This window comes from Leuresthes tenuis, unplaced genomic scaffold (genome assembly GCF_036924035.1).
Source record: "Leuresthes tenuis unplaced genomic scaffold, fLeuTen1.0.hap1 SCAF_38, whole genome shotgun sequence".
Taxonomy (NCBI): domain Eukaryota; kingdom Metazoa; phylum Chordata; class Actinopteri; order Atheriniformes; family Atherinopsidae; genus Leuresthes; species Leuresthes tenuis.
In genome coordinates, this window is record NW_027325392.1 from 624,732 (window position 1) to 651,661 (window position 26,930).

General features: G+C 41.4%; 4 non-coding genes across 4 annotated transcripts; all 4 read right to left on the minus strand.

The window, feature by feature from the left end:
• Positions 1-20,265: 20,265 nt before the first annotated feature.
• Positions 20,266-20,456, minus strand: LOC140285386 (U2 spliceosomal RNA). Its single transcript, XR_011910450.1, has one exon. It is a non-coding gene; the product is annotated as a U2 spliceosomal RNA (small nuclear RNA).
• A 259-nt stretch (positions 20,457-20,715) lies between these two features.
• LOC140285385 (U5 spliceosomal RNA) lies at positions 20,716-20,829 on the minus strand. The gene has a single exon (XR_011910449.1). It is a non-coding gene; the product is annotated as a U5 spliceosomal RNA (small nuclear RNA).
• A 390-nt stretch (positions 20,830-21,219) lies between these two features.
• Positions 21,220-21,410, minus strand: LOC140285370 (U2 spliceosomal RNA). The gene has a single exon (XR_011910436.1). It is a non-coding gene; the product is annotated as a U2 spliceosomal RNA (small nuclear RNA).
• Positions 21,411-21,718: 308 nt separating this feature from the next.
• LOC140285377 (U5 spliceosomal RNA) lies at positions 21,719-21,832 on the minus strand. Its single transcript, XR_011910442.1, has one exon. It is a non-coding gene; the product is annotated as a U5 spliceosomal RNA (small nuclear RNA).
• Between the last annotated feature and the right edge of the window lie 5,098 nt (positions 21,833-26,930).

A 26,930-nucleotide genomic window follows, 5' to 3' on the forward strand; every position in this document is an offset into this window, starting at 1 on the left:
TTCAGTGTCATCAATCTGCAACACGTGCCTCTAATGAGGGGGTGAATATAGAATCCTCAACAATTACAACGTCTCTGGGAACTGTGACAACAACAAGGTTTAAACCATTTTGATATATATTGTAACCTATTGGCTAACGAATAGTGCTGAAAATGAGGTAAATCTAATCCACCACTGTCCTTGGTCTTCTATAGAGTTTTTAAACTAATACGTGGTGGTTTGTTTTTCCACAGAAATTTGGAGATGCATGAATCTAGTGACTTAAACCAAGTAGCAGATGGTTTTATGGGGATCATTGAGAACAAATAGTTAACTTTTGGTAGTATCATCATTTTAATGGTTGTAACTCTCCCCATAAGTGATATAGGTGAGGACTTCCAACGAGAGAGATCGTCCTCTACTCTCTTTAATAATTGCACATAATTTAGCTTTGTTAGCTCTGAGAGCCTGGAGGAAATGTTTATGCCTAAATATCTAATATTTCCTGACTGTAAAGTGATCACAGGTATATTCTGGACCCTGCAGTTAATGGGCAGAACTTTGGTCTTAGACCAGTTGATAGAGTAGTCAGAAAGTGCTGAGAATTTATTTATGAGTGTGATCGTGTGAGTGAGAGACGTCTGTGAGTTCTGAAGGAAAAGGCTCCCGGAGGGCCTCTGCCCTATGCTTATGGGGGCTCTTTCCGGGGGATTCCTCTGCAGTCTTCTGGGTGAATGCGTGGTTGCCCCTGCGGTGGGCTTCCTGGGTTCTGTGCTCTGTGGGGGCTGCTGGTGGCCTGGGTCTTGTGGCCCTCTCTGCCTGCTTCTGATTGCTTGGGGGGGCAGTGGATTGTGGCCCTGTACGCTTATACACTCATAACTAAGCACGGTTATCATGTAGGTCCTGTGCCATGGGTGTTGCATGTTCTCGCACACACACACACACATTCATTAGTCCAGTAGCATGGTCGCTAAGCAGTTGATGTATTATCATGTCGTCTCAGGTCATCTATATCCACAGCTGTGTTGTATGCGATTGCCGCTTCTTGTGCTTGTTTTTGTTTGTTTGTGTGTTTGTTTTTTCTCTGCTTGTCTGCTTTCAGGTGCTCCTGGTGGCGCTAAGCCTGGAATCCCCTCAGAGGCCATGGATTGTTGTCTGTTTTGTTTTTTACAGGTGTAGCAGCTGGTTGTCTGGTTTTTGTTTCTATTTTTGTTCTCTTTCCTCTTCTTTCCTCTTCTTCTTTCCTTGTCCCCCGGTCCGGTTCAGTTCTATTACATGTCATATATTGTAAACAGAAATAAATAAATGGGCATCAAGGGGAGCTTTACATTTATAAAACTTCCCTTGGCAACGCAAATCTGTTTGGCATCAAAGGTATTCAGACTACAATTCTGCTGCCATAATGCTGAACAGGACAAGGGGAAAAAAAAAAAAAAGTAAAGAAGACAGTTCTGCCGAAAGCCAGGGACTAGACCTGTTCTAAGTTCTATACTTTTTAAAAGGGGCGTGTTTATCAACTATAGAATTAGAAGATTTACAAAAATGGTCAAGTGCTAGATCTTCATCTGGGATTTTAACAGTGTCATGAACTATTCAACAGATCAGTTAAAAAAAAGCCTGCTCATGGAGATGTTTCAGGATCTGGATACCAACCGTGGACCTAATGTTTTCATTTTTGCAATTCTGATACAAGCTATTGAGCAGTGATAACTAACACCAAGTTCAGATACTGCGGATTTTCTACCTTTGATTTGTTAAGATTGAGCCAATCAGGGACAACCTTGAAGGATCTCTTAAGTTTGGTTTAGTAGGATCAGTAATTACCTGAGAAAGGTTGATATTGGTACACACCTTTTTTAAATGATCAGAGGCAGAGTTCAACTTGTTTAAATTAAAATTGCCACACAGAGATTGGGTTTAGGCCACATGCACACAGAATGACCTCAACAAATATAAGAAATATTAAACATTTACACATGGATTTTTGAATACATGTAGAGGAATGATACTTTGAAATGTGCTCATTGCGGAGTTATGCTCAGTTGAGTAATGAAGGTTGAACTATTCTGGGAAAGAGGTTCTATTCCCAGCATCATGATGGACACTCCTGATATAGAAGGTTTCGCTAACGCATTGGAATTGTTTTACTGTTTTCATATGCATGTGCAATGAAGAATTGCTTGTTGCTGATAAATGCAAAGAAGAACAGCTTACACATAGATGCTCACATATAGGCACCTGAATGCAATGAAGACCTGCTTATCCAGTAAAGTTCAATGTCAATGTGTAATATTCAATTAGGATTTGCAAAACAGTGAAGTTAAACAATGAATGGGTCCATAGTCGGTATGAGAAGACTACAGGAATATTTACCTGGGTGTACGTTCAAACAGAGATGAAAAAATTGCGATAAATAATTGTTTGTTTGTTAGTATGTATATGAATGTTATGTGTATAAACTGTGTTGGGTTATAGTTACTCAGTGGTGTCTCAGTGAAACAACCGACGGGGGAAGCCTTGCGGTGACAACAAAAGCAGTGTTTTACTGATCAGTCAAGTTTTCCAGTGTACTCCATACAAACTGGTTGGCTACTGAAGGGATAGAAAATGGGGAATACTTGTTTTAAAGCAAACAAGGAATTAGATGGGAAAAATACATGTTTTAACGGGACCCAGACAATATTAAATACTCAGACAGATGGGAGAAGAAGTGTAGTTTTGTAGGAAATCACAAAATCATTACATAAAATTAGTGAAATCAATTGAAGAATGCCTTTCTGAAGAGCTGTTTACCACAGATGAGCAGCTTTGCGACCAAGCACATTGTAGATCGCTTTACTGCCAAAATGATCTAATTTAATGGATTGGTTTAGACATGCATAACAGCATTTTAAGAACAAAGAGAGAAACAAAAAGGGACAACGCTTCATGGTGGAAGGTGATGTATAAATAACTGTGTATATGATGAAGGAGAGACCATTTGAGCAGCACAGCCATTTCGCAGCACAGGGACAGCAGTCCAAGTTAAAGGATCTCCCACGTGGTATCACCTGTCACACTGTCTCAAGGCATCAAAAGAAGAAAAAATCACCAAACTCAAGGACAAAGAGACGAAGACTCCGGTGAACGAAGAGAGAGGACTGACAAACCAGAAATACAAAAGGATGCTCGATATCAAGATCCAGAAGAAGAGGCTAACAATGCCACGAACACTTACGATGCTGGGAATGATGCCAGCAATGAACAGAGAAGAAGATTCAGTGTCATCAATCTGCAACACGTGCCTCTAATGAGGGGGTGAATATAGAATCCTCAACAATTACAACGTCTCTGGGAACTGTGACAACAACAAGGTTTAAACCATTTTGATATATATTGTAACCTATTGGCTAAGGAATAGTGCTGAAAATGAGGTAAATCTAATCCACCACTGTCCTTGGTCTTCTATAGGGTTTTTAAACTAATACGTGGTGGTTTGTTTTTCCACAGAAATTTGGAGATGCATGAATCTAGTGACTTAAACCAAGTAGCAGATGGTTTTATGGGGATCATTGAGAACAAATAGTTAACTTTTGGTAGTATCATCATTTTAATGGTTGTAACTCTCCCCATAAGTGATATAGGTGAGGACTTCCAACGAGAGAGATCGTCCTCTACTCTCTTTAATAATTGCACATAATTTAGCTTTGTTAGCTCTGAGAGCCTGGAGGAAATGTTTATGCCTAAATATCTAATATTTCCTGACTGTAGAGTGATCACAGGTATATTCTGGACCCTGCAGTTAATGGGCAGAACTTTGGTCTTAGACCAGTTGATAGAGTAGTCAGAAAGTGCTGAGAATTTATTTATGAGTGTGATCGTGTGAGTGAGAGACGTCTGTGAGTTCTGAAGGAAAAGGCTCCCGGAGGGCCTCTGCCCTATGCTTATGGGGGCTCTTTCCGGGGGATTCCTCTGCAGTCTTCTGGGTGAATGCATGGTTGCCCCTGCGGTGGGCTTCCTGGGTTCTGTGCTCTGTGGGGGCTGCTGGTGGCCTGGGTCTTGTGGCCCTCTCTGCCTGCTTCTGATTGCTTGGGGGGGCTGTGGATTGTGGCCCTGTACGCTTATACACTCATAACTAAGCACGGTTATCATGTAGGTCCTGTGCCATGGGTGTTGCATGTTCTCGCATACACACACACACATTCATTAGTCCAGTAGCATGGTCGCTAAGCAGTTGATGTATTATCATGTCGTCTCAGGTCATCTATATCCACAGCTGTGTTGTATGCGATTGCCGCTTCTTGTGCTTGTTTTTGTTTCATTGTGTGTTTGTTTTTTCTCTGCTTGTCTGCTTTCAGGTGCTTCTGGTGGCGCTAAGGCTGGAATCCCCTCAGAGGCCATGGATTGTTGTCTGTTTTGTTTTTTACAGGTGTAGCAGCTGGTTGTCTGGTTTTTGTTTCTATTTTTGTTCTCTTTCCTCTTCTTTCCTCTTCTTCTTTCCTTGTCCCCCGGTCCGGTTCAGTTCTATTACATGTCATATATTGTAAACAGAAATAAATAAATGGGCATCAAGGGGAGCTTTACATTTATAAAACTTCCCTTGGCAAAGCAAATCTGTTTGGCATCAAAGGTATTCAGACTACAATTCTGCTGCCATAATGCTGAACAGGACAAGGGGAAAAAAAAAAAAAAGTAAAGAAGACAGTTCTGCCGAAAGCCAGGGACTAGACCTGTTCTAAGTTCTATACTTTTTAAAAGGGGCGTGTTTATCAACTATAGAATTAGAAGATTTACAAAAATGGTTAAGTGCTAGATCTTCATCTGGGATTTTAACAGTGTCATGAACTATTCAACAGATCAGTTAAAAAAAAGCCTGCTCATGGAGATGTTTCAGGATCTGGATACCAACCGTGGACCTAATGTTTTCATTTTTGCAATTCTGATACAAGCTATTGAGCAGTGATAACTAACACCAAGTTCAGATACTGCAGATTTTCTACCTTTGATTTGTTAAGATTGAGCCAATCAGGGACAACCTTGAAGGATCTCTTAAGTTTGGTTTAGTAGGATCAGTAATTACCTGAGAAAGGTTGATATTGGTACACACCTTTTTTAAATGATCAGAGGCAGAGTTCAACTTGTTTAAATTAAAATTGCCACACAGAGATTGGGTTTAGGCCACATGCACACAGAATGAAATAAACAAATATAAGAAATATTAAACATTTACACATAGATTTATGAATACATGTAGAGGAATGATACTTTGAAATGTGCTCATTGCGGAGTTATGATCAGTTGAGTAATGAAGGTTGAACTATTCTGGGAAAGAGGTTCTATTCCCAGCATCATGATGGACACTCCTGATATAGAAGGTTTCGCTAACGCATTGGAATTGTTTTACTATTTTCATATGCATGTGCAATGAAGAATTGCTTGTTGCTGATAAATGCAAAGAAGAACAGCTTACACATAGATGCTCACATATAGGCTGCTGAATGCAATGAAGACCTGCTTATCCAGTAAAGTTCAATGTCAATGTGTAATATTCAATTAGGATTTGCAAAACAGTGAAGTTAAACAATGAATGGGTCCATAGTCGGTATGAGAAGACTACAGGAATATTTACCTGGGTGTACGTTCAAACAGAGATGAAAAAATTGCTATAAATAATTGTTTGTTTGTTAGTATGTATATGAATGTTATGTGTATAAACTGTGTTGGGTTATAGTTACTCAGTGGTGTCTCAGTGAAACAACCGACGGGGGAAGCCTTGCGGTGACAACAAAAGCAGTGTTTTACTGATCAGTCAAATTTTCCAGTGTACTCCATACAAACTGGTTGGCTACTGAAGGGATAGAAAATGGGGAATACTTGTTTTAAAGCAAACAAGGAATTAGATGGGAAAAATACATGTTTTAACGGGACCCAGACAATATTAAATACTCAGACAGATGGGAGAAGAAGTGTAGTTTTGTAGGAAATCACAAAATTATTACATAAAATTAGTGAAATCAATTGAAGAATGCCTTTCTGAAGAGCTGTTTACCACAGATGAGCAGCTTTGCAACCAAGCACATTGTAGATCGCTTTACTGCCAAAATGATCTAATTTAATGGATTGGTTTAGACATGCATAACAGCATTTTAAGAACAAAGAGAGAAACAAAAAGGGACAACGCTTCATGGTGGAAGGTGATGTATAAATAACTGTGTATATGATAAAGGAGAGACCATTTGAGCAGCACAGCCATTTCGCAGTACAGGGACAGCAGTCCAAGTTAAAGGATCTCCCACGTGGTATCACCTGTCACACTGTCTCAAGGCATCAAAAGAAGAAAAAATCACCAAACTCAAGGACAAAGAGACGAAGACTCCGGTGAACGAAGAGAGAGGACTGACAAACCAGAAATACAAAAGGATGCTCGATATCAAGATCCAGAAGAAGAGGCTAACAATGCCACGAACACGTACGATGCTGGGAATGATGCCAGCAATGAACAGAGAAGAAGATTCAGTGTCATCAATCTGCAACACGTGCCTCTAATGAGGGGGTGAATATAGAATCCTCAACAATTACAACGTCTCTGGGAACTGTGACAACAACAAGGTTTAAACCATTTTGATATATATTGTAACCTATTGGCTAAGTAATAGTGCTGAAAATGAGGTAAATCTAATCCACCACTGTCCTTGGTCTTCTATAGGGTTTTTAAACTAATACGTGGTGGTTTGTTTTTCCACAGAAATTTGGAGATGCATGAATCTAGTGACTTAAACCAAGTAGCAGATGGTTTTATGGGGATCATTGAGAACAAATAGTTAACTTTTGGTAGTATCATCATTTTAATGGTTGTAACTCTCCCCATAAGTGATATAGGTGAGGACTTCCAACGAGAGAGATCGTCCTCTACTCTCTTTAATAATTGCACATAATTTAGCTTTGTTAGCTCTGAGAGCCTGGAGGAAATGTTTATGCCTAAATATCTAATATTTCCTGATTGTAAAGTGATCACAGGTATATTCTGGACCCTGCAGTTAATGGGCAGAACTTTGGTCTTAGACCAGTTGATAGAGTAGTCAGAAAGTGCTGAGAATTTATTTATGAGTGTGATCGTGTGAGTGAGAGACGTCTGTGAGTTCTGAAGGAAAAGGCTCCCGGAGGGCCTCTGCCCTATGCTTATGGGGGCTCTTTCCGGGGGATTCCTCTGCAGTCTTCTGGGTGAATGCATGGTTGCCCCTGCGGTGGGCTTCCTGGGTTCTGTGCTCTGTGGGGGCTGCTGGTGGCCTGGGTCTTGTGGCCCTCTCTGCCTGCTTCTGATTGTTTGGGGGGGCTGTGGATTGTGGCCCTGTACGCTTATACACTCATAACTAAGCACGGTTATCATGTAGGTCCTGTGCCATGGGTGTTGCATGTTCTCGCACACACACACACACATTCATTAGTCCAGTAGCATGGTCGCTAAGCAGTTGATGTATTATCATGTCATCTCAGGTCATCTATATCCACAGCTGTGTTGTATGCGATTGCCGCTTCTTGTGCTTGTTTTTGTTTCTTTGTGTGTTTGTTTTTTCTCTGCTTGTCTGCTTTCAGGTGCTCCTGGTGGCGCTAAGGCTGGAATCCCCTCAGAGGCCATGGATTGTTGTCTGTTTTGTTTTTTACAGGTGTAGCAGCTGGTTGTCTGGTTTTTGTTTCTATTTTTGTTCTCTTTCCTCTTCTTTCCTCTTCTTCTTTTCTTGTCCCCCGGTCAGGTTCAGTTCTATTACATGTCATATATTGTAAACAGAAATAAATAAATGGGCATCAAGGGGAGCTTTACATTTATAAAACTTCCCTTGGCAAAGCAAATCTGTTTGGCATCAAAGGTATTCAGACTACAATTCTGCTGCCATAATGCTGAACAGGACAAGGGAAAAAAAAAAAAAAGTAAAGAAGACAGTTCTGCCGAAAGCCAGGGACTAGACCTGTTCTAAGTTCTATACTTTTTAAAAGGGGCGTGTTTATCAACTATAGAATTAGAAGATTTACAAAAATGGTCAAGTGCTAGATCTTCATCTGGGATTTTAACAGTGTCATGAACTATTCAACAGATCAGTTAAAAAAAAGCCCTGCTCATGGAGATGTTTCAGGATCTGGATACCAACCGTGGACCTAATGTTTTCATTTTTGCAATTCTGATACAAGCTATTGAGCAGTGATAACTAACACCAAGTTCAGATACTGCGTATTTTCTACCTTTGATTTGTTAAGATTGAGCCAATCAGAGACAACCTTGAAGGATCTCTTAAGTTTGGTTTAGTAGGATCAGTAATTACCTGAGAAAGGTTGATATTGGTACACACCTTTTTTAAATGATCAGAGGCAGAGTTCAACTTGTTTAAATTAAAATTGCCACACAGAGATTGGGTTTAGGCCACATGCACACAGAATGACCTCAACAAATATAAGAAATATTAAACATTTACACATGGATTTTTGAATACATGTAGAGGAATGATACTTTGAAATGTGCTTATTGCGGAGTTATGCTCAGTTGAGTAATGAAGGTTGAACTATTCTGGGAAAGAGGTTCTATTCCCAGCGTCATAATGGACACTCCTGATATAGAAGGTTTCGCTAACGCATTGGAATTGTTTTACTATTTTCATATGCATGTGCAATGAAGAATTGCTTGTTGCTGATAAATGCAAAGAAGAACAGCTTACACATAGATGCTCACATATAGGCTGCTGAATGCAATGAAGACCCGCTTATCCAGTAAAGTTCAATGTCAATGTGTAATATTCAATTAGGATTTGCAAAACAGTGAAGTTAAACAATGAATGGGTCCATAGTCGGTATGAGAAGACTACAGGAATATTTACCTGGGTGTACGTTCAAACTGAGATGAAAAAATTGCGATAAATAATTGTTTGTTTGTTAGTATGTATATGAATGTTATGTGTATAAACTGTGTTGGGTTATAGTTACTCAGTGGTGTCTCAGTGAAACAACCGACGGGGGAAGCCTTGCGGTGACAACAAAAGCAGTGTTTTACTGATCAGTCAAGTTTTCCAGTGTACTCCATACAAACTGGTTGGCTACTGAAGGGATAGAAAATGGGGAATACTTGTTTTAAAGCAAACAAGGAATTAGATGGGAAAAATACATGTTTTAACGGGACCCAGACAATATTAAATACTCAGACAGATGGGAGAAGAAGTGTAGTTTTGTAGGAAATCACAAAATTATTACATAAAATTAGTGAAATCAATTGAAGAATGCCTTTCTGAAGAGCTGTTTACCACAGATGAGCAGCTTTGCGACCAAGCACATTGTAGATCGCTTTACTGCCAAAATGATCTAATTTAATGGATTGGTTTAGACATGCATAACAGCATTTTAAGAACAAAGAGAGAAACAAAAAGGGACAACGCTTCATGGTGGAAGGTGATGTATAAATAACTGTGTATATGATGAAGGAGAGACCATTTGAGCAGCACAGCCATTTCGCAGCACAGGGACAGCAGTCCAAGTTAAAGGATCTCCCACGTGGTATCACCTGTCACACTGTCTCAAGGCATCAAAAGAAGAAAAAATCACCAAACTCAAGGACAAAGAGACGAAGACTCCGGTGAACGAAGAGAGAGGACTGACAAACCAGAAATACAAAAGGATGCTCGATATCAAGATCCAGAAGAAGAGGCTAACAATGCCACGAACACTTACGATGCTGGGAATGATGCCAGCAATGAACAGAGAAGAAGATTCAGTGTCATCAATCTGCAACACGTGCCTCTAATGAGGGGGTGAATATAGAATCCTCAACAATTACAACGTCTCTGGGAACTGTGACAACAACAAGGTTTAAACCATTTTGATATATATTGTAACCTATTGGCTAAGGAATAGTGCTGAAAATGAGGTAAATCTAATCCACCACTGTCCTTGGTCTTCTATAGGGTTTTTAAACTAATACGTGGTGGTTTGTTTTTCCACAGAAATTTGGAGATGCATGAATCTAGTGACTTAAACCAAGTAGCAGATGGTTTTATGGGGATCATTGAGAACAAATAGTTAACTTTTGGTAGTATCATCATTTTAATGGTTGTAACTCTCCCCATAAGTGATATAGGTGAGGACTTCCAACGAGAGAGATCGTCCTCTACTCTCTTTAATAATTGCACATAATTTAGCTTTGTTAGCTCTGAGAGCCTGGAGGAAATGTTTATGCCTAAATATCTAATATTTCCTGACTGTAAAGTGATCACAGGTATATTCTGGACCCTGCAGTTAATGGGCAGAACTTTGGTCTTAGACCAGTTGATAGAGTAGTCAGAAAGTGCTGAGAATTTATTTATGAGTGTGATCGTGTGAGTGAGAGACGTCTATGAGTTCTGAAGGAAAAGGCTCCCGGAGGGCCTCTGCCCTATGCTTATGGGGGCTCTTTCCGGGGGATTCCTCTGCAGTCTTCTGGGTGAATGTGTGGTTGCCCCTGCGGTGGGCTTCCTTGGTTCTGTGCTCTGTGGGGGCTGCTGGTGGCCTGGGTCTTGTGGCCCTCTCTGCCTGCTTCTGATTGCTTGGGGGGGCTGTGGATTGTGGCCCTGTACGCTTATACACTCATAACTAAGCACGGTTATCATGTAGGTCCTGTGCCATGGGTGTTGCATGTTCTCGCACACACACACACACATTCATTAGTCCAGTAGCATGGTCGCTAAGCAGTTGATGTATTATCATGTCGTCTCAGGTCATCTATATCCACAGCTGTGTTGTATGCGATTGCCGCTTCTTGTGCTTGTTTTTGTTTGTTTGTGTGTTTGTTTTTTCTCTGCTTGTCTGCTTTCAGGTGCTCCTGGTGGCGCTAAGGCTGGAATCCCCTCAGAGGCCATGGATTGTTGTCTGTTTTGTTTTTTACAGGTGTAGCAGCTGGTTGTCTGGTTTTTGTTTCTATTTTTGTTCTCTTTCCTCTTCTTTCCTCTTCTTCTTTCCTTGTCCCCCGGTCAGGTTCAGTTCTATTACATGTCATTTATTGTAAACAGAAATAAATAAATGGGCATCAAGGGGAGCTTTACATTTATAAAACTTCCCTTGGCAAAGCTAATCTGTTTGGCATCAAAGGTATTCAGACTACAATTCTGCTGCCATAATGCTGAACAGGACAAGGGGAAAAAAAAAAAAAAGTAAAGAAGACAGTTCTGCCGAAAGCCAGGGACTAGACCTGTTCTAAGTTCTATACTTTTTAAAAGGGGCGTGTTTATCAACTATAGAATTAGAAGATTTACAAAAATGGTCAAGTGCTAGATCTTCATCTGGGATTTTAACAGTGTCCTGAACTATTCAACAGATCAGTTAAAAAAAAGCCTGCTCATGGAGATGTTTCAGGATCTGGATACCAACCGTGGACCTAATGTTTTCATTTTTGCAATTCTGATACAAGCTATTGAGCAGTGATAACTAACACCAAGTTCAGATACTGCGGATTTTCTACCTTTGATTTGTTAAGATTGAGCCAATCAGGGACAACCTTGAAGGATCTCTTAAGTTTGGTTTAGTAGGATCAGTAATTACCTGAGAAAGGTTGATATTGGTACACACCTTTTTTAAATGATCAGAGGCAGAGTTCAACTTGTTTAAATTAAAATTGCCACACAGAGATTGGGTTTAGGCCACATGCACACAGAATGACCTCAACAAATATAAGAAATATTAAACATTTACACATGGATTTTTGAATACATGTAGAGGAATGATACTTTGAAATGTGCTCATTGCGGAGTTATGCTCAGTTGAGTAATGAAGGTTGAACTATTCTGGGAAAGAGGTTCTATTCCCAGCATCATGATGGACACTCCTGATATAGAAGGTTTCGCTAACGCATTGGAATTGTTTTACTATTTTCATATGCATGTGCAATGAAGAATGGCTTGTTGCTGATAAATGCAAAGAAGAACAGCTTACACATAGATGCTCACATATAGGCTGCTGAATGCAATGAAGACCTGCTTATCCAGTAAAGTTCAATGTCAATGTGTAATATTCAATTAGGATTTGCAAAACAGTGAAGTTAAACAATGAATGGGTCCATAGTCGGTATGAGAAGACTACAGGAATATTTACCTGGGTGTACGTTCAAACAGAGATGAAAAAATTGCGATAAATAATTGTTTGTTTGTTAGTATGTATATGAATGTTATGTGTATAAACTGTGTTGGGTTATAGTTACTCAGTAGTGTCTCAGTGAAACAACCGACGGGGGAAGCCTTGCGGTGACAACAAAAGCAGTGTTTTACTGATCAGTCAAGTTTTCCAGTGTACTCCATACAAACTGGTTGGCTACTGAAGGGATAGAAAATGGGGAATAGTTGTTTTAAAGCAAACAAGGAATTAGATGGGAAAAATACATGTTTTAACGGGACCCAGACAATATTAAATACTCAGACAGATGGGAGAAGAAGTGTAGTTTTGTAGGAAATCACAAAATTATTACATAAAATTAGTGAAATCAATTGAAGAATGCCTTTCTGAAGAGCTGTTTACCACAGATGAGCAGCTTTGCAACCAAGCACATTGTAGATCGCTTTACTGCCAAAATGATCTAATTTAATGGATTGGTTTAGACATGCATAACAGCATTTTAAGAACAAAGAGAGAAACAAAAAGGGACAACGCTTCATGGTGGAAGGTGATGTATAAATAACTGTGTATATGATGAAGGAGAGACCATTTGAGCAGCACAGCCATTTCGCAGCACAGGGACAGCAGTCCAAGTTAAAGGATCTCCCACGTGGTATCACCTGTCACACTGTCTCAAGGCATCAAAAGAAAAAAAAATCACCAAACTCAAGGACAAAGAGACGAAGACTCCGGTGAACGAAGAGAGAGGACTGACAAACCAGAAATACAAAAGGATGCTCGATATCAAGATCCAGAAGAAGAGGCTAACAATGCCACGAACACTTACGATGCTGGGAATGATGCCAGCAATGAACAGAGAAGAAGATTCAGTTTCATCAATCTGCAACAGGTGCCTCTAGTGACGGGGTGAATATAGAATCCTCAACAATTACAACGTCTCTGGGAACTGTGACAACAACAAGGTTTAAACCATTTTGATATATATTGTAACCTATTGGCTAAGGAATAGTGCTGAAAATGAGGTAAATCTAATCCACCACTGTCCTTGGTCTTCTATAGGGTTTTTAAACTAATACGTGGTGGTTTGTTTTTCCACAGAAATTTGGAGATGCATGAATCTAGTGACTTAAACCAAGTAGCAGATGGTTTTATGGGGATCATTGAGAACAAATAGTTAACTTTTGGTAGTATCATCATTTTAATGGTTGTAACTCTCCCCATAAGTGATATAGGTGAGGACTTCCAACGAGAGAGATCTCTATCTTTAATAATTGCACATAATTTAGCTTTGTTAGCTCTGAGAGCCTGGAGGAAATGTTTATGCCTAAATATCTAATATTTCCTGACTGTATAGTGATCACAGGTATATTCTGGACCCTGCAGTTAATGGGTAGAACTTTGGTCTTAGACCAGTTGATAGAGTAGTCAGAAAGTGCTGAGAATTTATTTATGAGTGTGATCGTGTGAGTGAGAGACGTCTGTGAGTTCTGAAGGAAAAGTAATACATCATCAGCATAAAGACTTATTTTATGCTCAATATTTTGGGATTGGATGCCTTTAATATTTCTATCTTGTCTGATAGAAGCTGCTAAAGGTTTGATGAAAATAGCAAAAAGTGAGGGAGAAAGTGGGCAACCTTGTCTTGTACCTCTCTGCAGACTGAAGCTTGGAGAAGTTTGATCATTTGTCCTGACACTTGCATTTGGGGAGCTATATAATATCCTTATCCAGTTGATGAAGTGTGACCCAAACCCGAATTTGTTTAATGCTGCGAATAAAAGTTTCCAGTTCACTCCATCAAATGCTTTTTCTGCATCTATAGAGTCGATTGTGGCTTCCAAGTTGTTGATGGTAGAATAGTCTTTGAGATTAATGATCCGGTTTGTGAATGAACCGTTGTGCCTACTGCTCTTCAGCCTGTCAAATGAAATGTATAATTTGAAACGTGACAAATGAACGAAGACCCAAGGAGTTGAGTCGTAAATGAATCAATACTGTTTCCTGTGCAAGGACCCGTCAGCCGAGGAGTTGAGTCATGAACGAATCAATACTGTTTCCTGTGCGAGGACCCGTCTCCCGAGGAGTTGAGTCGTGAACGAATCAATACTGTTTCCTGTCCTGCTGACTGAGCTTATGAAGCTGCCGCCTGCCATGTGGTGAGGAAGGGTACTGCATGAAAATGAACGAATCACTCACTGAGACAACTCGTTACTCCCGAGTCATATAAAAAATTAGTTTATATCGAACGAATCGCTCACGAACGACACATAACTATCTATTTGACGAGTTATGCATGAATTCGGATTCTCCTATAAAACAAATTCCTTAACTCAAACCAAGTTAAGACTGCTTTGTCCTTCATATTTATTCATGTCTAATCAAGTTTCAACAATAAACAACGTTGTACTTTGTAGAATGAGAAAGAACTTCTTCAGCAATAAGCATCTCTCGACATATGACGAAATACAGATTTTGCTATAAAATTAATTCCTTCTATCAGCCTGACTTAAAACTGTTTGTCCTCCTTATTTATCCACTTCAAATCAAATTTCAAAAATTAAAAAAATTTTGTAGTTTGAGAAAGAACAACTTAATCTTCAGCTATCAGTATAAAAAGAGGGTAAGAAAAGGTGCAAATGCCAACCATACATCACTAAAAGGTGGAGCGGAAGTATTCGGCTGCAAGTAGGTGTGACTGTTCGACCATAATTTGTAAAAAGCGGGTAAGAAAAGGTTCGAATGCCCGACTATATATTAACAAAAGCGGAAGGAGAGATCTTCGGATGAGAGTGGGTGAGAATTTCCAACCATAATCTATAAAATGCGGTGAAAAAAAAGGTGTGAATACCCCATAGAACACTAAAAGGTGGAGCGGAAGTGTTCGGCTGCAAGAAGGTGTGAATGTCTGACTATATTTGGTGAAAAGCAGGTGAAGCAACGTCTGAATGCCCAACCTTACATCATCAAAAGCGAGATCAGAGGTGTTTGGCTGCAAGAAGGCCATAGTTTGCCAAAAGCGGGTAAGGTGCGAATGACCGACTAAATATCAACAAAAGTGGGGGCGGAGGTCTTCGGATGCAAGTGGGTGTGAATATCCCACCATACAAGTATGGTGTAGAGGAAGCTGTGAATGGCCGACCATAGTAGAAAGCGGGTGAGAGAAGGTGCGAATGTCAAACCATACATGATCAAAACAGTGAGCGGAGGTGTTTGGCTGCGACAAGGTGTGAATGTCCACCCATAATTAATGAAAAGCGGGCAACAAGTAGGTTCGAATGCCCAACCATACATCATCAAAAGCAGGAGTGGATGTGTTCGGCTACAAGAAGGTTTGAATATCCGACCATAGTTTGTAAAAAGCGGGTAAGAAAAGGTTTGAATGCCCGAACATACACCATCAAAAGAGGGAGCGGACGGGTTCCGCTGTAAGAAGGTGTGAATGTCCGACCATAGTTGGTAAAAAGCGGGTAAGAAAAGGTTAAAATACCCGACTGTACACAATCAATAGCGGGAGCGGAGTTATTCGGCTACTAAAAGGTGTGAACGTCCGACCAGGGTTTGTAAAAAGCGGGTAAGAAAAGGTGCGAATGCCCGACAATGTATGATCAAAAGAGGGAGCGGAGGTGTTCAGCTGCAAGAAGGTCTGAATGTCCATCAATAATTGCTAGAAAACATGAAAGAAAATTTTCTAATATCAAACCGCACATGATCATAAGCGGGAGAGGAGGTGTTCAGCTGCAAGAAGGTGTGAATGTCCACCCATAATTACTGAAAAATGGTTTGTAAAAAGCGGGTAAGAAAAGGTATGAATGCCTGACTATACACCATCAAATGCGGGAACGGTTTTTCGGCTGTGAGTAGGTGTGAATCTCCGACCATAATTGCTGAAAAATGTGTTAGAAAAGGTAAGAATGCCGGTCCATACATCATCAAAAGCGAGAAAGGTGGTGTTCGGCTGCAAGTAGGTGTGAATGTCCAGCCATAATTACTCACAAACGGGTAAGAAAAGGTAGTATTGCCAGACCATACATGATCAAAACAGGGAGTGGAGGTGGTTCAGCTGCAAGAAGGTGTGAATGTCCGACTAAAGTTTGTAAAAAGCGGATAAGACAAGGTGCGAATGCCTGACAATGTATGATCAAAAGAGTGAGCGGAGGTTTTCGGCTGCAAGAAGTTCTGAATGTCTACCCATAATTCCTGAAAAATGGGTAAAAAAAGGGTCCGAATGCCCAACCATACATCATCAAAAGCAGGAGTGGATGTTTTCGGCTACAAGAAGGTTTGAATGTCCATCAATAATTGCTTTAAAACAGGAATGAAAATTTTCGAATATCAAACCGCACATGATCATAAGCGGGAGAGGAGGTGTTCAGCTGCAAGAAGGTGTGAATGTCCACCCATAATTCCTGAAAAATGGGTAAAAAAAGGTGCGAATGCCCAACCATACATTATCAAAAGCAGGTGTAAATGTCAGATCATAATTTGCAAAAAGCTGATGAGAAAAGGTGAGAATGCCTGACTATACACCATCAAATGCGGGAGCAGAGGTGTTCGGCTCTGAGTAGGCGTGAATGTCCGACCATAATTGCTGAAAAATGTGTTAGAAAAGGTAAGAATGCCGGAACATACATCATCAAAAGCGGGAGAGGTGGTGTTCAGCTGCAAAAAGGTGTGAATGTTCGACTAAAGTTTGTAAAAAGCGGGTAAGACAAGGTCCGAATGCCCGAACATACACCATCAAAAGAGGGAGTGGAGGTGTTCCGCTGTAAGAAGGTGTGAATGTCCAAACCATAGTTGGTAAAAACCGGGTAAGAAAAGGTTGAAATACCCGACTGTACACAATCAAAAGAGGGAGCGGAGTTGTTCAGCTAAGAGATGGTGTGAAAGTCCGACCATGGTTTGTAAAAAGCGGGTAAGAAAAGGTTCGTATGCCCTAATATACACTATCAAAAGCAGAAGCGGAGGTGTTCGGCTGCAAGAAGGTGTGAACGTCCAACCAAAGTTTGTAAAAAGCAGTTAAGAAAAGTTTCGAATATCTAACCAAACATAATCAAAAGCGGGAGCAGAGCTGTTCGACTGCAAGTAGGTGTGAATGTCAGATCATAATTTGCAAAAAGCTGATGAGAAAGGGTGAGAATGCCCGACTATACACCATCAAATGCGGTAGCGGAGTTGTTCGGCTGTGAGTAGGTGTGAATGTCCGACCATAATTGCTGGAAAATGTGTTAGAAAAGATAAGAATGCCGGTCCATATATCATCAAAAAAGGGAGAGGTGGTGTTCGGCTGCAAGTAGGTGTGAATGTCCAGCCATAATTACTCACAAACGGGTAAGAAAAGATAGTATTGCCAGACCATACATGATCAAAACAGGGAGCGGAGGTGGTTCAGCTTCAAGGTCTGAATGTCCACCAATAATTACTGAAAAATGGTTAAGAAAAGGTGCGAATGCCCAACCATATATCATCAAAAGCAGGAGTGGATGTGTTCGGCTACAAGAAGGTTTGAATGTCCGACCATAGTTTGTAAAAGGCGGGTAAGAAAAGGTTCCAATGTCCAAACATACACCATCAAAAGAGGGAGAGGAGGTGTTCCGCTGTAAGGTGTGAATGTCCGACCATAGTTTGTAAAAAGCGGATAAGAAAAGGTTAAAATACCCGACTGTACACAATCAAAAGAGAGAGCGGAGTTGTTCAGCTAAGAGATGGTGTGAAAGCCCGACCATGGTTTGTAAAAAGCGGGTAAGAAAAGGTTTGTATGCCCAAATATACACTATCAAAAGCAGAAGCGGAGGTGCTCGGCTGCAAGAAGGTGTGAACGTCCAACCAAAGTTTGTAAAAAGCAGTTAAGAAAAGTTTCGAATATCTAACCAAACATAATCAAAAGCGGGAGCAGAGCTGTTTGACTGCAAGTAGGTGTGAATGTCAGATCATAATTTGCAAAAAGCTGATGAGAAAGGGTGAGAATGCCTGACTATACACCATCAAATTGCGGTAGCGGAGTTGTTCGGCTGTGAGTAGGTGTGAATGTCCGACCATAATTGCTGGAAAATGTGTTAGAAAAGGTAAGAATGCCGGTCCATACATCATCAAAAGCGGGAGAGGTGGTGTTCGGCTGCAAGTGGGTGTGAATGTCCAGCCATAATTACTCCCAAACGGGTAACACCGAGAGTCCGAAAAGGAAAGATAGATCACCCTACTCACTTTTTACCTAAAGAAATGAAGGAAGAGCTAGTTTCCCAAGAAATAACCTGAGTGTGTAATTTGTTTTGATAACTTAGAAAAACGAAAATGACATACCTACTTTCCTTTATCCTTTTAATGGTTCTCACCTTCTCAACACTAAATGTGAGAAGTGTGAAATCAAAGACAAGAGCCCAGAGTATTTTATCCTTCTTAGACTCCATAAAATCAGATGTGTTTTTAATACAAGAATGTGGACTACCTTTTTTAAAAAACCATAGACAATGGGAGGAAATGTGGCCCCATTTATCGATATGGAGTGGTTCAAATCAAAATAAAAATGATGGTGTGGCCATTCTAATTAAAAATCCGCATGTTCTGGTGAAAGGTAGCACAGTGGTGAGAGACGGACGGGCACTTTTAGCACACTTGAATTTTATGGGGCAAGACTTTAACCTCTTAAATATTTATGGTTTCAATGGAAAAATGACAGGTATGACCTTTTAGAAGATATACAGCTTTACATGCTAGGGCAAGTACCTTTAGTTGTAGCAGGATTTTAACTGTATCTTGAGCAGGAAAGATAGAAAAAGAGCAGGGGGAGATTTTAAAGTGGATAAGACTTCGATTTTACTTCAGGGCATATGCAGGGATTTTAAGCTTACTGACTGTTTTAAAACCATGCATCCCAGAGAGGAGGGCTTCACCTGGTTTAGTCATGATGGCACCAGAGCCTCTCGCATCGATTATTTCTTTACTAGAGATTGCCCACCCACTGATGTTAGATTAACCCCTGTTTTCTTTTCAAACCACCTTATGCTCTCCTGCACCCTTTCACCCCCTTCTGGTGTGACGGTAGGACGTGGTCTGTGGAAACTCAACTGTTCCCTGTTGGAGGATGAAATCATAGTCAGTCAGTACAGGGAATGTTATAAAGAGTGGCAGACCCTTCAAGACCTCTACGAAACACATGCACAATGGTGGGAAATGGTGAAGGAAACGACCCAGACTTTTTTTAAACAGCAAGGTAAACGTAAAAAAAGGAAAGAGAATAGATGTATGATGGGACAACAGAAACGCTTACAGCGCTACTTTAAACTAAATCAGTGTGGCATAAACTTTAATGAAGAAATCAAAGATGTCAAAAAGGAAATGTCAGTTTTAGCAGAAATAAAGAGTAAAGGAATTTTTGTAAGAAGCAGGGAGCAGGAAATTGAGGAAGGTGAAAAATGCACACGGTACTTTTTTAAGAAAGTTATAAATAAAAAGGAGTGTATTCAAAATCTAAAAAGAGAAGATGGGTTTTGAACAAAATCCACACAAGAGATGATTGAAACTGTACATACCTTTTATAGTAACATGTACAAAGAGAAACCAGTGCACTTGGAAACATCGGCAGAAATTTTAAAATTAGTTGACAAAACCGTAAAAGAGAATGCACACTTGACACAGGATTTTACTGCTTTAGAGTTAAAAAAAATGCCTAACAGGTTTTAAGAGAAGTCGAGCTCCGGGTTTAGACGGGCTTCCTGCAGAATTCTATCTGACCTTTTGGGACCTTTTATCATCAGACATTTTAGATGTTTTTAAAGATTTTGAAAAACTCGACCGACTGCCTGACAGTTTTAGAGTGGGAATAGTGACTCTACTTTATAAAAAAAATGATAAGACTGACCTAAAGAATTGGAGGCCCATCACACTTTTAAACTTTGACTGTAAACTTTTTAGCAAGGTTTTATCGACACGGATGTCCTCTGTTTTAGAGGAGGTAATTCACCCAGACCAGGCTTGTGCAATCTCAGGGAGACAACTCACTGACAGCCTCGTACTGATTCGAGACATCATTGATTACGATAGAGAAAGAAACACCCGGCTTGTCATCTTAAATTTAGACTTTGAAAAAGCTTTTCATCAGGTCTCGCATCAATATCTCTTTCAGGTGTTGCAGCCATCGAATAGGACCCTGAAACTTCCATCCTGCACCGCTGTTTGCTTTTTCACAAGAGCAGAGAAGATCGCACCGTTCCCAGCGGCACTGCAGTACCGGGTCGATGCTTGGAGTGAACGGAGCCAGCTCCTTTTTCAACTCCTATTGCTAAAAATCCATTTAATATGTAGTCCTCGTATAGAGGACATATCAAATATTAAACTGATAAGAACAGATACCACACTTGATCTTAGCCAAAAGGCCGAGAAGCGATAACTGTCCACTGGTTCACGTCCGAGGGCCCTTCCTGGCACAATGCGCACTTGTAGCGGTGTTCTTTTTAGTGTCACTTTGCACCTCCGCACTGAGCACTCTTCAGCCCTTTTAAATGGTATAACTTTGCACTCCTGCACGCTCCAGCAAGCACCATTCAAGCAACAACGTCAGCACAGTCGCAACAAGTAAGGCGACTCTACTCAGAGAAGTCACTCTGCACAGTAACAAGATTTCTTTTGCACAGACAGAAAGGGCTTCACCCGCAAAGGTAAAGCCTGCCAAAAATAGAAACAACTCACTAGTGCTGCTCTCCACGGAAGTCTTTAGTGAAAGGCGAAAGACTTGTACGTTATGAAGAGAAACCAGAGTACGATTATCCGTCACTGCAGGAGCAGGGCATCAGGCTAGTTGGCATAGCCACCTTCCCCATGGTGAGCTTTGCTTGGTAGAGACGTTTGCTCCCCCCCCTTGCTCCTCGGCTGACCAAGTAGGGACAATCGGGCCCTATTCGATGGCTGCCTTGTCTTTTACTCTGTGCAAAAGACAAGGCAGCAACAAAAACACCATGGGAACACCGTATTGAGGCTTTTTTCTGACCGCTCATTTGGTGTCGCGTTTCTTTCAAGCAATTCTCCCGGTTAGCCCGCACTCGGCTTGCTCCCAGAGCCGTGTTAAAGTCTACTTCGCATTCACACTCTCTTCTCAGCAGACTAAAAGAAACTTCCATCCTGCACCGCTGTTTGCTTTTTCACTAGAGCAGAGAAGAGCGCACCGTTCCCAGCGGCACTGCAGTACTGGGTCGATGTTTGGAGTGAACGGAGCAAGCTCCTTTTTCAACTCCTATTGCTAAAAATCCATTTAATATGTAGTCCTCGTATAGAGGACATATCAGAAATTAAACTGATAAGAACAGATATTACACTTGATCTGAGCTAAAAGACCGAGAAGCGATAACTGTCCACTGGTTCACGTCCGAGGGCCCTTCCTGGCACAATGCGCACTTGTAGCGGTGTTCTTTTTATGGCCATAGGTGGCCAGAGTGTCACTTTGCACCTCCGCCCACCCGCTGCACTGAGCACTCTTCAGCCCTTTCAAATGGTATAAATTTGCACTCCCGCACGCTCCAGCAAGCACCATTCAAGCAACAACTTTGCACTCCAGCTTCGAACATCGGCACAGTCGCAACAAGTAAGGCGACTCTACTCAGAGAAGTCACTCTGCACAGTAACAAGATTTCTTTTGCACAGACAAAAAGGGCTTCACCCGCAAAGGTAAAGCCTGCCAAAAATAGAAACAACTCATTAGTGCTGCTCTCCACGGAAGTCTTTAGTAAAAGGCGAAAGACTTGTACGTTATGAAGAGAAACCAGAGTACGATTATCCGTCACTGCAGGAGCAGGGCATCAGGCTAGTTGGCATAGCCACCTTCCCCATGGTGAGCTTTGCTTGGTGGAGACGCTTGCTCCCCCCCCTTGCTCCTCGGCTGACCAAGTAGGAACAATCGGGCCCTATTCGATGGCTGCCTTGTCTTTTACTCTGTGCAAAAGACAAGGCAGCAACAAAAACACCATGGGAACACCGTATTGAGGCTTTTTTCTGACCGCTCATTCGGTGTCGCGTTTCTTTCAAGCAATTCTCCCGGTTAGCCCGCACTCGGATTGCTCCCAGAGCCGTGTTAAAGTCTACTTCGTATTCACTCTCTTTTCTCAGCAGACTCTTGGGATTTTATCTATAAAATGAATTCCTTCACTCAAACTATGTTAAAACTGCTTTGTCCTTCATATTTACCATGTCTAGAAAGATTTAAACAAAAAAAACAACGTCGTACATTGCATCTTTTGATCATACATTTTCGGGCATTCGCACCTTTTCTTACCCGCTTTTTTCAAACCAGGGTCGGACTTTCACACCTTTTAATAGCCGAACAACTCCGCTCCCGCTATTGATTGTGTACAGTCGGGTATTTTCACCTTGTCTTACCCGCTTTTTACCAACTATGGTCGGACATTCACACCTTCTTACAGCGGAACCCCTCCGCTCCCTCTTTTGATGGTGTATGTTTGGGCATTCGCACCTTTTCTTACCTGCTTTTTACAAACAATGGTCAGACATTCAAACCTTCTTGTAGCCGAACACATCCACTCCTGTTTTTGATGATGTATGGTTGGTTATTCGCACCTTTTCTTACCCATTTTTCAGTAATTATGGGTGGACATTCACACCTTCTTGCAGCTGAACACCTCCTCTCCCGCTTATGATCATGTGTGGTTTGATATTCGAAAATTTTCTTTCATGTTTTCTAGCAATTATTGATGGACATTCAGACCTTCTTGCAGCTGAACACCTCCGCTCCCGCTTTTGATGGTGTATAGTCAGGGTTTCGAACCTTTCCTTACCCGCTTTTTACAAACTATGGTCGGACATTCAGACCTTCTTGCAGCCAAAAACCTCCGCTCCCTCTTTTGATCATACATTTTCGGGCATTCGCACCTTTTCTTACCCGCTTTTTACAAACCAGGGTCGGACTTTCACACCTTTTAGTAGCCGAACAACTCCACTCCCGCTATTGATTGTGTACAGTCGTGTATTTTCACCTTGTCTTAACCGCTTTTTACCAACTATGGTCAGACATTCACACCGTCTTACAGCGGAACACCTCCGCTCCCTCTTTTGATGGTGTATAGTCGGGCATTCGAACCTTTTCTTACCCGCTTTTCACCATCTATGGTCGGACATTCACACCTTCTTACAGCGGAACACCTCCGCTCCTGCTTTTGATGATGTATGGTTGGGCATTCGAAGCTTTTCTTACCCATTCTTCAGTAATTATGTGTGGACATTAACACCTTCTTGCAGCTGAACACCTCCTCTCCCGCTTATGATCATGTGCGGTTTGATATTCGAAAATTTTCTTTCATGTTTTCTAGCAATTATTGATGGACATTCAGACCTTCTTGCAGCTGAACACCTCCGCTCCCGCTTTTGATGGTGTATAGTCGGGCTTTCGAGCCTTTTCTTCCCCGGTTTTTACAAATTATGTTTGGACATTCAGACCTTCTTGCAGCCGAAGACTTCCGCTCCACCTTTTGGTGTTCTATCACACCTTTTTTTTCAACGCATTTTATAGATTATGGTTGGAAATTCTCAACCACTCTCATCCCAAGACCTCTCCTCCCGCTTTTGTTAATATATTTGAACTTTAGTCGGACATTCACACCTTCTTGCAGCTGAACCACCTCCGCTCCCTGTTTTGATCATGTATGGTCTGGCAATACTACCTTTTCTTACCCGTTTGTGAGTAATTATGGCTGGACATTCACACCTACTTGCAGCCGAACACCACCTCTCTCGCTTTTGATGATGTATGGACCGGCATTCTTACGTTTTCTAACACATTTTTCAGCAATTATGGTCGGAGATTCACACCTACTCACAGCCGAACAACTCCGCTCCCGCATTTGATGGTGTATAGTTGGGCATTCTCATCCATTCTCATTAGCTTTTTGCAAATTATGATCTGACATTCACACCTACTTGCAGTCGAACAGCTCTACTCCCGCTTTTGATTATGTTTGGTTGGATATTCGAACCTGTTCTTAACTGCTTTTTACAATCTTTGGTCGGACGTTCACACATTTTTGCAGCCGAACACCTCCGCTTCCGCTTTTGATGGTATATAATCGGGCATTCGAACCTTTTCTTACCCGCTTTTTAAAAACCATGGTCGGACATTCACACCTTCTTGTAGCCGAACAACTCTGCTCCCGCTATTGATTGTGTACAGTCGGGTATTTTAACCTTTTCTTACCAACTTTTTACCAACTATGGTCGGACATTCACACCGTCTTACAGCGGAACGCCTCCGCTTCCTCTTTTGATGATGTATGGTTGGGCATTTGCACCTTTTCTTACCCATTTTTCAGTAATTATGGGTGGACATTGACACCTTCTTGCAGCTGAACACCTCCTCTTCTGCTTATGATCATGTGCGGTTTGATATTCGAAAATTTTCTTTCATGTTTTCTAGCAATTATTGATGGACATTCAGACCTTCTTGCAGCTGAACACCTTTGCTCCCGCTTTTGATGGTGTATAGTCGGGCTTTCGAGCCTTTTCTTCCCCGGTTTTTACAAATTATGGTTGGACATTCAGACCTTCCTGCAGCCAAAAACCTCCGCTCCCTCTTTTGATCATACATTGTCGGGCATTCGCACCTTTTCTTACCCGCTTTTTACAAACCATGGTCGGACGTTCACACCTTTTAGTAGCCAAACAACTCCACTCCCGCTATTGATTGTGTACAGTCGGGTATTTTAACCTTTTCTTACCCGCTTTTTACCAACTATGGTTGGACATTCACACCTTCTTACAGCGGAACACCTCCGCTCCCTCTTTTTATGGTGTATGTTCGGGCATTCAAACCTTTTCTTACCCGCTTTTTACAAACTATGGTCGGATATTCAAACCTTCTTGTAGCCGAACATATCCACTCCTGCTTTTGATGATGTATGGTTTGACATTCGAAACTACTTGTTGCCCGCTTTTCATTAATTATGGGTGGACATTCACACCTTGTCACAGTCAAACACCTCCGCTCCCTGTTTTGATCATGTATGGTTTGACCTTCGCACCTTCTCTCACCCGCTTTTTACTATGGTCGGCCATTCACAGCTTACTCTCCACCATACTTGTATGGTGGGATATTCACACCCACTTGCATCCGAAGACCTCCGCCCCCACTTTTGTTGATATTTAGTCGGTCATTCGCACCTTACCCGCTTTTGGCAAACTATGGCCTTCTTGCAGCCAAACACCTCTGATCTCACTTTTGATGATGTAAGGTTGGGCATTCAGACCTTGCTTCACCTGCTTTTCAACAAATATAGTCGGACATTCACACCTTATTGCAGCCGAACACTTCCGCTCCACCTTTTAGTGTTCTATCACACCATTTTTTTCACCGCATTTTATAGATTATGGTTGGAAATTCTCAACCACTCTCATCCGAAGACCTCTCCTCCCGCTTTTGTTAATATATTTGAACTTTAGTCGGACATTCACCCCTTCTTGCAGCTGAACCACCTCCGCTCCCTGTTTTGATCATGTATGGTCTGGCATTCTTACCTTTTCCTACCCGTTTGTGAGTAATTATGGCTGGACATTCACACCTAATTGCAGCCGAACACCACCTCTCCCGCTTTTGATTATGTATGGACCGGCATTCTTACCTGTTCTAACACATTTTTCAGCAATTATGGTCAGAGATTCACACCTACTCACAGCTGAACAACTCCGCTCCCGCATTTGATGGTGTATAGTTGGGCATTCTCACCCTTTCTCATCAGCTTTTTGCAAATTATGATCTGACATTCACACCTACTTGCAGTCGAACAGCTCTACTCCCGCTTTTGATTATGTTTGGTTGGATATTCAAACCTTTTAACTGCTTTTTACAAACTTTGGTCGGACGTTCACATCTTCTTGCAGCCGAACACCACAGCTTCCGCTTTTGATGGTATATATTTGGGCATTCGAACCTTTTCTTACCCGCTTTTTACAAACCATGGTCGGACTTTCACACCTTCTTGTAGCCAAATAACTCCACTCCCGCTATTGATTGTGTACAGTCGGGTATTTTAAACTTTTCTTACCCGCTTTTTACCAACTAAGGTCGGACATTCACACCGTCTTACAGCGGAACACCTCCGCTCCTGCTTTTGATCATGTATGGTTGGGCATTCGAAGCTTTTCTTACCCATTCTTCAGTAATTATGTGTGGACATTAACACCTTCGTGCAGCTGAACACCTCCTCTCCCGCTTATGATCATGTGCGGTTTGATATTCGAAAATTTTCTTTCATGTTTTCTAGCAATTATTGATGGACATTCAGACCTTCTTGCAGCTGAACACCTCCGCTCCCGCTTTTGATGGTGTATAGTCGGGCTTTCGAGCCTTTTCTTCCCCGGTTTTTACAAATTATGTTTGGACATTCAGACCTTCTTGCAGCCGAAGACTTCCGCTCCACCTTTTGGTGTTCTATCACACCTTTTTTTTCAACGCATTTTATAGATTATGGTTGGAAATTCTCAACCACTCTCATCCCAAGACCTCTCCTCTCGCTTTTGTTAATATATTTGAACTTTAGTCGGACATTCACACCTTCTTGCAGCTGAACCACCTCCGCTCCCTGTTTTGATCATGTATGGTCTGGCAATACTACCTTTTCTTACCCGTTTGTGAGTAATTATGGCTGGACATTCACACCTACTTGCAGCCGAACACCACCTCTCTCGCTTTTGATGATGTATGGACCGGCATTCTTACGTTTTCTAACACATTTTTCAGAAATTATGGTCGGAGATTCACACCTACTCACAGCCGAACAACTCCGCTCCCGCATTTGATGGTGTATAGTTGGGCATTCTCACCCATTCTCATTAGCTTTTTGCAAATTATGATCTGACATTCACAC